The sequence below is a fragment of the Zosterops lateralis genome, assembly GCF_965231275.1.
Source record: "Zosterops lateralis genome assembly, chromosome: 3".
NCBI lineage: Eukaryota > Metazoa > Chordata > Aves > Passeriformes > Zosteropidae > Zosterops > Zosterops lateralis.
In genome coordinates, this window is record NC_139764.1 from 112,234,190 (window position 1) to 112,245,159 (window position 10,970).

The window sequence follows — 10,970 nt, forward strand, 5'->3', positions numbered from 1 at the left end:
TAATTATATTCTGACAATTTACATTTTCCCTGCAGTTTTTTAATGGATACAGATTTTTTTTTTCCTTCCCTTACTTTATGACATAAAAGCAGTGGCCTGGTCGTGCTCCTGCTGTTGGAGCAGCTGCCAGGCTTTGCAGCTTAAGTAGATGCATTTCAGTGGTAGGTAAAGGCATCTCAGTACAGTTAAATAAAGCCCTTTGAAGACCCCACGGGCACGAGGAGTATTGTAACAATACACCCCACTGCTGGCCATAAAGCATGGCAAGGGCTGGAACATGAAATGAAACACCCAGGAGCAGTATCTCCTGGCAGGAGCAGGAAAGGAAAAGTCAGCACACGAATGGACACACAGACCCTTCCCTCCCAAATCCTAATTCTTCTTTGGACCTGGTGCAGCTCTAACTGGGATCCAAAGAGCAAGCACAATGAATTGTCAGCATCCTGCACAGAGGAAGCAGTCCCTGATAGCAAAAGAAAATAAGCTTATAAAGGTAGTGGAAACTTTTGGCAAGATGCTGGAGGACACTGCCTGGTGCTTAAATGGGATGAGGAGAAGAAATGCCTGTTCTCTTGTTAATGAGGGCACTGATACTGGTTTTATTTTACCTGGCTTTGTAAAAGAAAAATCATTGGGCCAAAAATGGAGTAGAAGCTTTTGTTTGAGGTGGAATATTATGGATCACACTCTGAGTATGTCTAATTGCACTGCCACATGCTTGGTTAGGGAGGACAAACATTCTAGATAAATTAAATAAATGACTGTATTATCACAGAATCACATAGTGGTATGGGTTGGAAAGGACCTTAAAAATCATCTTGTTCCACCCCCATTACCACAATGCTTTGTTTATAAAACCGTGCATAACCACTCTGAGTTCTTTTCTTCACAAGAAGCTTTCTAAAAGGTTCATTTTCCTATTTCATCAACAATTATTTAAGTTTTGAGAGATGAAGACAGTGGTAACAAATAAACCATGAGGTACTGCATGGATACAGACATGTGCAGCTTTCCCTCCTTCCAAGTATGTCCCAGTTTACTGTCAACCAAAGGCTGTTATCAGTACTAAGTGAGTTTTTTTCACAAGTAGTTTGTTGATCAAAATATGTTTTTCCTTATCCCCAAAATGACCAAAAATTAATTTCAGTGTGAAATTTCAGGGTCACTCCTGGCTTTGGTAGAGCTGGACGTGGTTGGGAGACGGTAAAGGTAGAGCAGGTTTCCCTTCCCTTGCTTTTTAACAGCTCACTGTAATTCTACACCAATCCAGCATCAAAAGAAATGATCTAGAACATATCTAAGTAGAATTTATCTACAGAAATAATTTTTTAAATCCCACTAAGAAATTTCCATATTGCAATACTCCTTGAAATTGCATGGACTCCTAAGGACAGGATCCAAAGCAGGAAGCAGCAGCCCAGCCTGGTGACAGCCAAGCAAAACTCCGACTGGGTCTTGGCAATGGCTGAGCAATGGCACAAAATACCAGCACTGCCTCTCTCCTCAAGGCTCCTTCCCCTTCCAAGCCCTGCTGCACTAAGGAATCAGCTGCATTTCTGGAAAATTCCCTTGAATTCCTGGAGTATTACAGCTAACCATGCTTCCTCTTCATCTCAGCACAGATGCTTTGAAGTTTTCCAGAGATACCCAAGGAAGAAGACACATCCAAATACCTAGACTAGCCCCAAACTCCACCCTGGAACAGATGGCAGGGTTCTAAATACAGCCACATCTGGTAACCACTGGTATGAAAAAGCTGGCAGGCATCAGCTTATTCTGCTCTACTAAATATTCCATCATTTGAACTATATTTGAACAGAAGTTTAAAAGAAACAATCATTTTGCTTGTCTATAACAGAATCCCCAAACACCTACGTATTGTAACTGTGGCATAGCTCAGGCATTACACTCTTGTCTACCAAAAGCACTTCAGTGGTTTTTTTTTAATTAAGCACTCAGCGCTGTCTAAACTTAAATTAAAAGTGACTGCAAACCAAGCAGTTGGGTAAAGTACAAAAGCATCGTTTTCAGCGTGTGCTTTGTTGCACCAGGCTACCAGACTCGAGGCTGTGATGCTCCAGCACTTCAGCTCATCCTCGAGTCCACACAATTTGAGGGGCCTTGACAACCTGCCAGATTGCTGAGAGTGTTTGAAACAACTGGGGGAGCACAGACTCTGCTCACACAGACCTGTGTGTTTAAGCCAGCTGTTCCATTTCTCCCTAGGTTCATCTCCCACAATGTAAACCAGGGATAATTCTTCCTTGTCAGGAAAACAATCTGTTAGAAATTATCATCATCCTGTAGTAAAGGCAGCTGGGAAACACGTCTGCAGGTGGCTGGGGAAAACACCCACCTTCAAAGCTCCACATCAAAGTCAAATCTTGAGCCTGCACACTACCCATGGCCACCCCAAATCCACGCCCAAAACTCCATTTAAATAATCTTTTGGGACATTGTTCTGTGGTTCTTTCTGTGAGCTGAGTGAATCATCTGTGTTTGCTAAAAATCCAAAGCGATAGCAGGCATAAAATGATCGTTCTGGATTAGAGTCACTTTGGGAAAAGGCTGTAAAAGGCTGTCTGCTGGGATTGTGCTAGAGGTCCACTGGAGACCCCACCATCGGGTTTGGATGTGTGCAGAGAGCTTTTTAAAAATGGCTAGAGAGAAAAAGAAATACTCCGAGGAACTGGCTGATAAGGGAGTCTTAAATTCCAGATATAGAAAGAAGAACAAATACCAACAGTGGGGCCCTGTAAATCCCGGATGTAAGAGCCAACAGACCTCAGAACAAAACAGGCACTGAGCAAACGGGAGGTGATTCTGCAGGAGACTTTTGGCAAATAGTGAGGATGCTGTAATAAAAGCTGCTTGTGATCACTCAATTCAAGCCTATTTTCCACAAATTGACTCAGTTTAAGCAAAATAAAAGCAAGGTTTTCAGTTTCAAAAAGTTGAGGTAATTAAGCGAACCTAGTTTGAGAGGCTGAATGGCTGAAAGGCTCCTGTGAGAAGAGCTTGAAGCCAAAAAAGAAAAACCATCTGCCATTTGCATCCTGAATAGAGAAAGTGAATAAGAAGCACACGTGGGAAGCGAGGAGAACACGCTGGAGATTGGAGATAGCCTGGGTCAAGCCCCCAGGCTGAATAGAGATGCTGCTGCTGAGTGGAGAGAGTGTAAGGGTGAAGGGAGGGTGAGCTCTGACATCCCACAACCACTCTGAAAGTGGTTCTCCTGCAACCACAGTCATCCCCTACTTCCAGCATCCCTCTGGAATCATGGAGACCTCCCGGCAGAATATAAGGACAGAGGATGAGGAAGACACAGCTCTCAATGGCAGACAAGGGTAGAGAACTGAGGCTGAATCAAAACATAAAAAGCATGGAAACCCTGAGCACAAAGTGCCCATGAAATCAAAGTTACACTGTGCTAAAATAGCCTGGCACCCATCTTTGATAAAATAAGCACAGCTTTTGACAAAAAGGCACTTGGTCTTATTTATTGGGATTTTAGTAAAGCAACCAGAAATCTGAGGACTATTTGTAAATGGGGAAAACGGGGATCGATAACGAGAACGCCGGGATCGATAATAAACACTCGTGTGCCTTAAGTGCTGCAGGTTTTTTAAAAAGCACCTTACAATGATAAATAACAATAAAAAATTGTCAGCGTTTTGAGCACAATCTATTTCAAGCCCTATCTTTACTATACAAAAGGCTTTAAATTTTAAAAACAAAATATCTAAGTAGCAGAGGCCTGCTGCCAAAACCGACCACTAAAATAAGGAAGCAGGTGGCAGCTGCTGCTTTTTCCCAGCTCAGAAGGTACTCCCTCCTTTCCACAGTTCATCCAATTCAGTTATTATTGCATTATATTGCAAACCCACTCCAAGCTGAATCAGAATGAAAATATTTCTTAAAATGTAAACCTTCCGTGGTTTTTTTTCATACCTGCAGGATTCTTAAGTGTATTTGCAAAAGCGCAGAACCGGAAATCCAGAGCCTGATCCCTTAATACTGAAGCCAACCACATTGCATAATCCCATTAATACATTTATCAGGCTCCATCTTCACAGCAATCAGGTTTTTAGCCCTTTACACAATTCCCATTAGAAGGCTCTTTCAAGCACCTCCCTTGGTTTGAAGCTATTCTGCTTTTTTTCCAGCCTAAACTTTTTCAGAGCCTTTTGTTCTTGTGCCAGAATTGTCATTTAACTTAAAGAACTCTTCTCCCTCTCTGGTATTTACACCAGAGTATTTATAGAGAAGGAATCTAATTTTTCTCTGCCTCTTTTTGTCACCACCTCACCATCCAGGTTCCTTTAATCATTTTGGGAGCTGGATTCCCTGTTCTCCAGATCATTTCTAGCAGATGCCCTCCACTGCACCTTTTTCCACTGGAATCAATCTTTCTCCTATGGACAAGGAATGCAGAATGCATTTTAAGCAATGCCTCACTAAAACCTGTTGCAGTGGCATTTGCATTTCCTTGTCACCAGTGGGAACAATTCAGTAGACAAATGTGATCCCAGAATGTACCTTTATCATCAGAACATCAGAATTATCCTATGGTTGATTAATGCATCCCAATTCCCACACAGAACCCCCAGCTTTCTATTAGAGTTTGCATTACAAGAACTCACATTTGCTTACAGACAAACGGTCCCAAAGTCAGTCATTCTTCTCCTGGGATCTCCTGTTTTTCCTCTTTTGATGACACCTCCAAATCCCATTAATTTTGGCTCTATCATTAGTCAATACCTTGATCAACACCAAGCTTGAGATCAGTCCATGAGGAACACTACTGCTAACTTGCCTGCCAATCCTTCTTCAACCATGCTGCCTTTTCAGCTTTTAATACAGGATTTATTGATGCAAAACAGGAGCAAAATATTTCAATTCTGATTTATTTAAACTCTCCTGCTTTGCATTTTTTGTTTTGTTTTGTTTTGTTTTTTTTTCCTTTAATAAAAGGCTGATTTTTGCTGGTGGAGAACAACAAAGGCATATTTCTCCATAAATCAGGCCTAAACTGCAAAGCTGTCCTATTTTTGCAGTTGGGCATTAATAAACTATGTAAGTCAACACATTTGATGTCTAAAATGGTAAATGAAGTTTCTTAATGACTAGTCTGACTTCTTCATAACACTCTGGGTTTATGTCACAAATTTAAAAAACAATGAAAAAGACATGTCGAACTTGTAGTTAAATAAAATTAGGCTAAATGTGCTGAATACATAGTTTAAATTAAAACAAACTGGCTTATTGCACAAAGAAATTCTGCAACCTATAAATAGAACAAACTTCTACCTATTCAGCATGTCTTCAGGTTCCCAGAACTTGAAACAAAATTAATTTCTCTTGTCATGCAAAGGAAGAGCTGATGCACAAGTAAAATGAAAAGTGGCAAAAACCACTTCACTAAACATTTTCTTTAACCCACCTGTCAAGGAGAGGACACTCACACAACCCAAACACAGCCACTGTCCTCCTGCCATCCCTTTTTCCCCTTCCCATCAATCCATGCCCACACAGGAACTGCAGAAACAAGCAGGCTGACACCACCACAGCAGTCTGAAATCCCACCAGACACGGGCAAGGAAAATTTTCTTGGTGCAAGCACAGCCAAACAGAGCTCAGGGAGAGGGACAAACCAGAGAATAAACATGTGAATCACTCCAGCTGCTGTAGGGAAGGTTTGACCAGCTCTGCACATGCACTGCAACAGATCAAGAACTGTCCCAGCAAGCATTACCTCGGTATCAGCCTTACAAAGTTTCTTCAGCTCCCTCATTAGAGAGGAAGGCAGAGAAAGTGATGACAATTGTCCAAATCTTCACTCACCAGTGCTGAAGCTCTCTGAGATCCTCCAACACGTGGCAATGCTTTTGTTTAATCAATACCAGTATTGGCTCCCAAGAGTGCAAGAGCAAACAACCATTTGCCCTTCCAATTACAGCAAAGTTCCACTAAAACCACTCTGTATGTCGAGATTTAAATTCAATCAAATTTAAAGATGAAGAAAAATCCTCCCTTTCTCCTGCTACCAGTGATAGAACAATACTAGCCTCTGCCCTTTTTTTTGCTAATTAAAAATAGACTGAACTTTAGGAGTGTTATTGCACTTGAAGCAGTAGAATAAAGTGCATCGTAAAAAGATGCCATTGGGATGGGTTGAAGCCAAGAAAATTGAAAATGTTTTGAAGGAATGAAGCCAAAAACACAGAACCAGATTTAAACTTGGCATGTGCTGTGGCAGGAGGCCAGTGGAAGCACCGGGGGAATGTGGGGAGGAAAAGCTCCCCACCCCAGCCCATGGATCAGGTGTGATGGGCCAGGTAATGGGGTGGCACAGCTGGCACAGCTGGGGGAGATCAGTGAAGTAAAGCCCACTGCAACCTCCTGGGCTCCATCCCGGCTGAACTCAGCTGTGAAACATTCTCATCATATTAAGCCATGGCATTAATAAACATGGAGCTGTAATCCACCACTTGCCGTCTTCAAAGAGCTCTAAACCCAATGACTAATTCTCACAACCACCTCCTTAGGTGCAGGAACTGTTTATAAAGATGAGAACAAAGGCAGAACGGTGAAGTCATTGGCCACAGCTCCTAAAAAAGCTATTTTTTAAACCAGAGGAGCACAAGTAACACATCCCCCTCAGTAGGTGGAATCTTCCTCGTGTTTCTTCGACAGCAGGACACATCCACAACCTAAAACACTTGTCCCCAAACCTGAAACTTCACATATAAAGTTACTTCTCTAATGTGGGTGAGATTGTTTTTATATCTTCTCTGTGCAGGCAAGGAGCAGAAGAGCAGCAAAGGAAGTAAAATGGGTGAAATGATGCTACGATGGAGATCATCAGGAAGTTTTGGCCACTAAACTTGCATTTCAGCTTAACCAAGAAAAAAAAGCACCTAGCTAAGCCTCCTCACTAAAAGGCTGATAAATCACAATGCCTAGATTCTCTTCTTCATCTCAGTTTTTCCTCCAGCAAATAAAATTACCTTAAAATTTACAAGAAAGCTTTGAAACAGATTCAGGTTTATGACAAACTCTTGGAGAAAAGATGCACAGAGCATCTCTGTTACCAATGCTCAGCTCAGCGGAGATCTCCAGAGGAGACTAGAACTAAAAAATATCTTAACAAAATGCCAGAAACAAGAATAAGTTACTAAAGGGAAAATAAACCCAACACACTTGTGTTTCTAAGCACCTCAACAACGTTATCAATAAACCCAGATGCAGCCTTTCCACAAAAGCTGCAGCGACAATCGATTCAAATGGATGGCACTTCTCTAATGCCCCTATTTGACTCTCTCGAGCTGAAGCAGATAAAAATTCAAAGATTGGACTTCCTTGGTATTTTTATGTTAATCTGCACAGCTTTAGGGAAATTGTTGCGACTCAACTCCAATTCACTCCGTGCAGTCAGAGCCATTCAAGTACCTACCAGCAATTTTCATACCCCTCAAAGTCTATCTCATAAACTGTCATCAACCCAGTGCATTATGTTTCCTGAAAAAATCTGTCAGGAGCACCAGGCAGGCTCCCCCTCGGTTCAGATAAGCAGAGCAGACCTGACTCATCCTCTTTTTTATTTTTTCCCTTTCATCCTGATTTGTATTGTCTCCTTCAAAAGTTATTTTCCTGTATAGCACAAGATCAGGCTATGCACATGTATAATGTGTGTGCAAGAGACAACGAGAGAAAGAAAGTGTTTTTAATCTCCACCCTATCCCTGCTTCTAACAGTTCCTTTTGCTTCATCTTTCTGAGGGTATTTTAGCATTAAATTCAAATGTATTCTCCCCTTCTCTTGCTTTTGTTGAAAGAAAACAACAGGAGATGTGAGAAACCCAGCTAGGAGGAGATGCTTTCCTGATCTGGAGCACTTGGACTTGCTCAGGCCTTTTGCTGTGTTTCTGCAGAAAGCTGACAAGCACCTCACTCCGGGCTACTTTTGCCCAAACTGCCACTGCGTTTAAACTGAAAACCAGTTTTGTTGCAAATAGAGATGGTCATCCACAGGCCTGAGGTCTGCCAGGGCATCAAAGGGCCCCCGCTCTGGCTCCCATTGATGAATTCCATGGAACAGCTGGAAGATCTCCCTCCCTCCTGGGGACTGTCTGGTACCTGCTCACGCAGCTGGAGCTCCACCCCTCCCCAAGGTTCTGTTAGTACCTGGGCTATCCCTCACGCCTTGCTGCCTGTTTTTCATGAACTTACACAACCTTCATTACCCTCCAGGTCGGTGTCTCTTTGCCAGGCTTGCCCGAAACAGGCTGGCAGCTTCAGAAGTTGTTGGGGTGGCACAAACGTACAGGGTGATTGGGTGAGGTTGGGGCTCATTTTGTAAGAAAACAACACGGATGTTTGTTATTGTGTCACAGATCTGAGCAGAGATTCCAATCAGGGAAACAACCTAAAGATTTAGGTGTAACCACGCAGAAAAATCAGTATTTGGGTGAACTTGGGAACAGCCAAGTGTCTAAAATACTACACTGATAAAGAAACCCTCCCAGCCCAGCTTCTTGGCATCAGCCAGTGCCAGAATGACACTGCCGAGGTCCCAGGGCAGCTGATGCCAGCCAGGAACCCCTCACAGCAGTCAGAGGTTGCACCACACTCCCAAACTGCTTCACCAACGAGCCTGGGGTTGCACCACAAAGGAATAACAGAGCTGATTTGGACTAAAGCTCCATCCCTTTACTCCAGGCTGCACAAAGTTTCACTTCAGTCATTTTCTTCCACAAGTCCACCCAAGATTCTCCAGGCTTTCTTCAAATTATGGTTGTCAGGCCCAGGTCAGTGACAACCCAGGTAGAGCAAAAGCTCTAATTCATCAATCTTTTTAATTATTTAAGCCTCTCTTTGCACCATGATTGTGATTATGTTTTCATTTTAACAAGGCCTTCAAGGCAATGTGAAACACAAAAGAGCAAGGAGCAAGAAAAGTCCTCAGGTGGTCAAAGATTCATTACAACAGACAGAATCATTCCCTTTATCCTCTCTCCAGCCCCCACTTAATTGAGTAGCCTGATAAATTGATGGATTACAGTTAAATGATCTTGCTGTGATGCCTCTTGCTGATGAATGAAGAATATCCTGCCAGAGTCTCCTGGTTTCAGGTGATGGATTTGAGCCCAGGCTGCAAAACAATTCCTTGTGACTGACAAGCTCAGCTATCTGCACTCTTAATCTTGATAATATTTGATTGAATAAATCCAAGGTCATCATTTCCCAGGTGGATAAATTGTTCAAAATATCACCAGCCCTCCAATTACTTCAAACTGCATTAACAAAAAAAGTTGAAGAATATTCACATAAGAGCTGCTGAGATTTCAGCCTCGTGGCTGGGAAATACCTACAACCCAAAACAAAGCTTTGCTGGAGCATGAAGGAGCAATGTGGAGTTCCATTTGTCATCTCACGGCCCACAGCCCTTTTCCTGCAGCCCTCAAACCTCAGGGACACGGACCCCTGGGGGGTAACATTGCTCATGTTCAGTCACAGCCCAGCAGATTCTTTCTTTTCTGTGTGAAAGTTTGATAGGAAGCAGCTTGGCTGAACTGGAGTGATTTCAAGACGTGGGAAGCTGGGAAAGGGTAATTATTAATTGGCATCATTTTCTTTCAGCACATACAAACACTTTCTAATAGGGGGAAACCTTAAAACTCCCATACTTGAGCTTTAGTGAAAACACTTTGGAGATGCAACCTGATTTTTCCTTCCCATTTTCTTCTTCTTCAAGAGGCAAAAATGGGAGCAGAAACTTCTGCACCTTGGCTGCACAGAACTTTCACACAGATCTCTGCACAGCATCGGCTGGATCGAAAGATGGTGTGTCATTTGTGAAATATTCCAGTCCTTTATTGTGCAAGCTCCTAATTATTAATGTCTAGGCTCGGTATTTCTGCAGTGAGATTTATGATGTAGCTCAAGGTGGTGGATTTGAACTAATTTTCCCTCAAATCTACAGATGGGAAACCACAGAAGTGCTTTTTATCCCCTCAGTTTCTGTAATCTCTGGTGCAGAAAAGCCCCAAGGAACAAACAAGCCCCTCAAAAGAGGAATCTGAGGTGAAAATTGTCCTTCTCAGCCTCCCCCACCACCACAGTGGCATAAATGTCTTTTAAACAGCTCCACACGTCCCTTGGGGGCAATACAGGCAAATTTTAGCAGAATTTCACTGTTGTGTCTGTTTTTAGGGGATATTAACTGCACTACTGCAGGCCTCCTTCCATCCCACTGAGACTTTTCAGACCAGGTGCAGAATGAGGACTGCAGCAGGGACAGGACACAGCTGGTGCCCTGGAATCAGGAGAAAAGAGGCCACTGATGCAAAAGCCAGTGGCCACACGTAACCCCTGTGGAGGGAGCCAGAACCTGTCCCCATGGAACAATAGAAGGAAACGTTGTCACTGAACTGGCTGTGGCCTGTCACAGAGCTGGGCATGGAAAAGTCCTGCAAGGGAGAAGCAGAGAACTTCTGGGGACAAAGGGTTTCACTTCTTCATGTGATTCCCACAGCAAACTGAAAGGGAATGATTTTAAGCCTGGAAATTAAGATGGTTTTGGAGGTCAAAGCATGATTGAGGAATCAAAAGAAGTTAATCCATATTTTCTCCAAGGATATGAGACACAGGAAAAACATAAAACATGTAGAGTGAGCAATCAGCACCTGGACTGGTGGCACACACTCTTACTGGTCTAACAAGGCTTAACACAAACAGCTTGTGCTCCAGAAAACACTCATATTTACATGTTCATATACATATAAATGTACATATAGACATGCTGGTCAGGTCACATATAATGCAAACAGATAATAAACCAACAACATCTTTTTTGGCTCCAGGATGCAGGATTTTAAAAAATAACAGTCTGCACGAGCTACAGCAGAAGTTGCATTAAAATAAGCACTGCTGGCCCCAGTGAGTTATGGGTGCTTGCAAGAGGCAGGA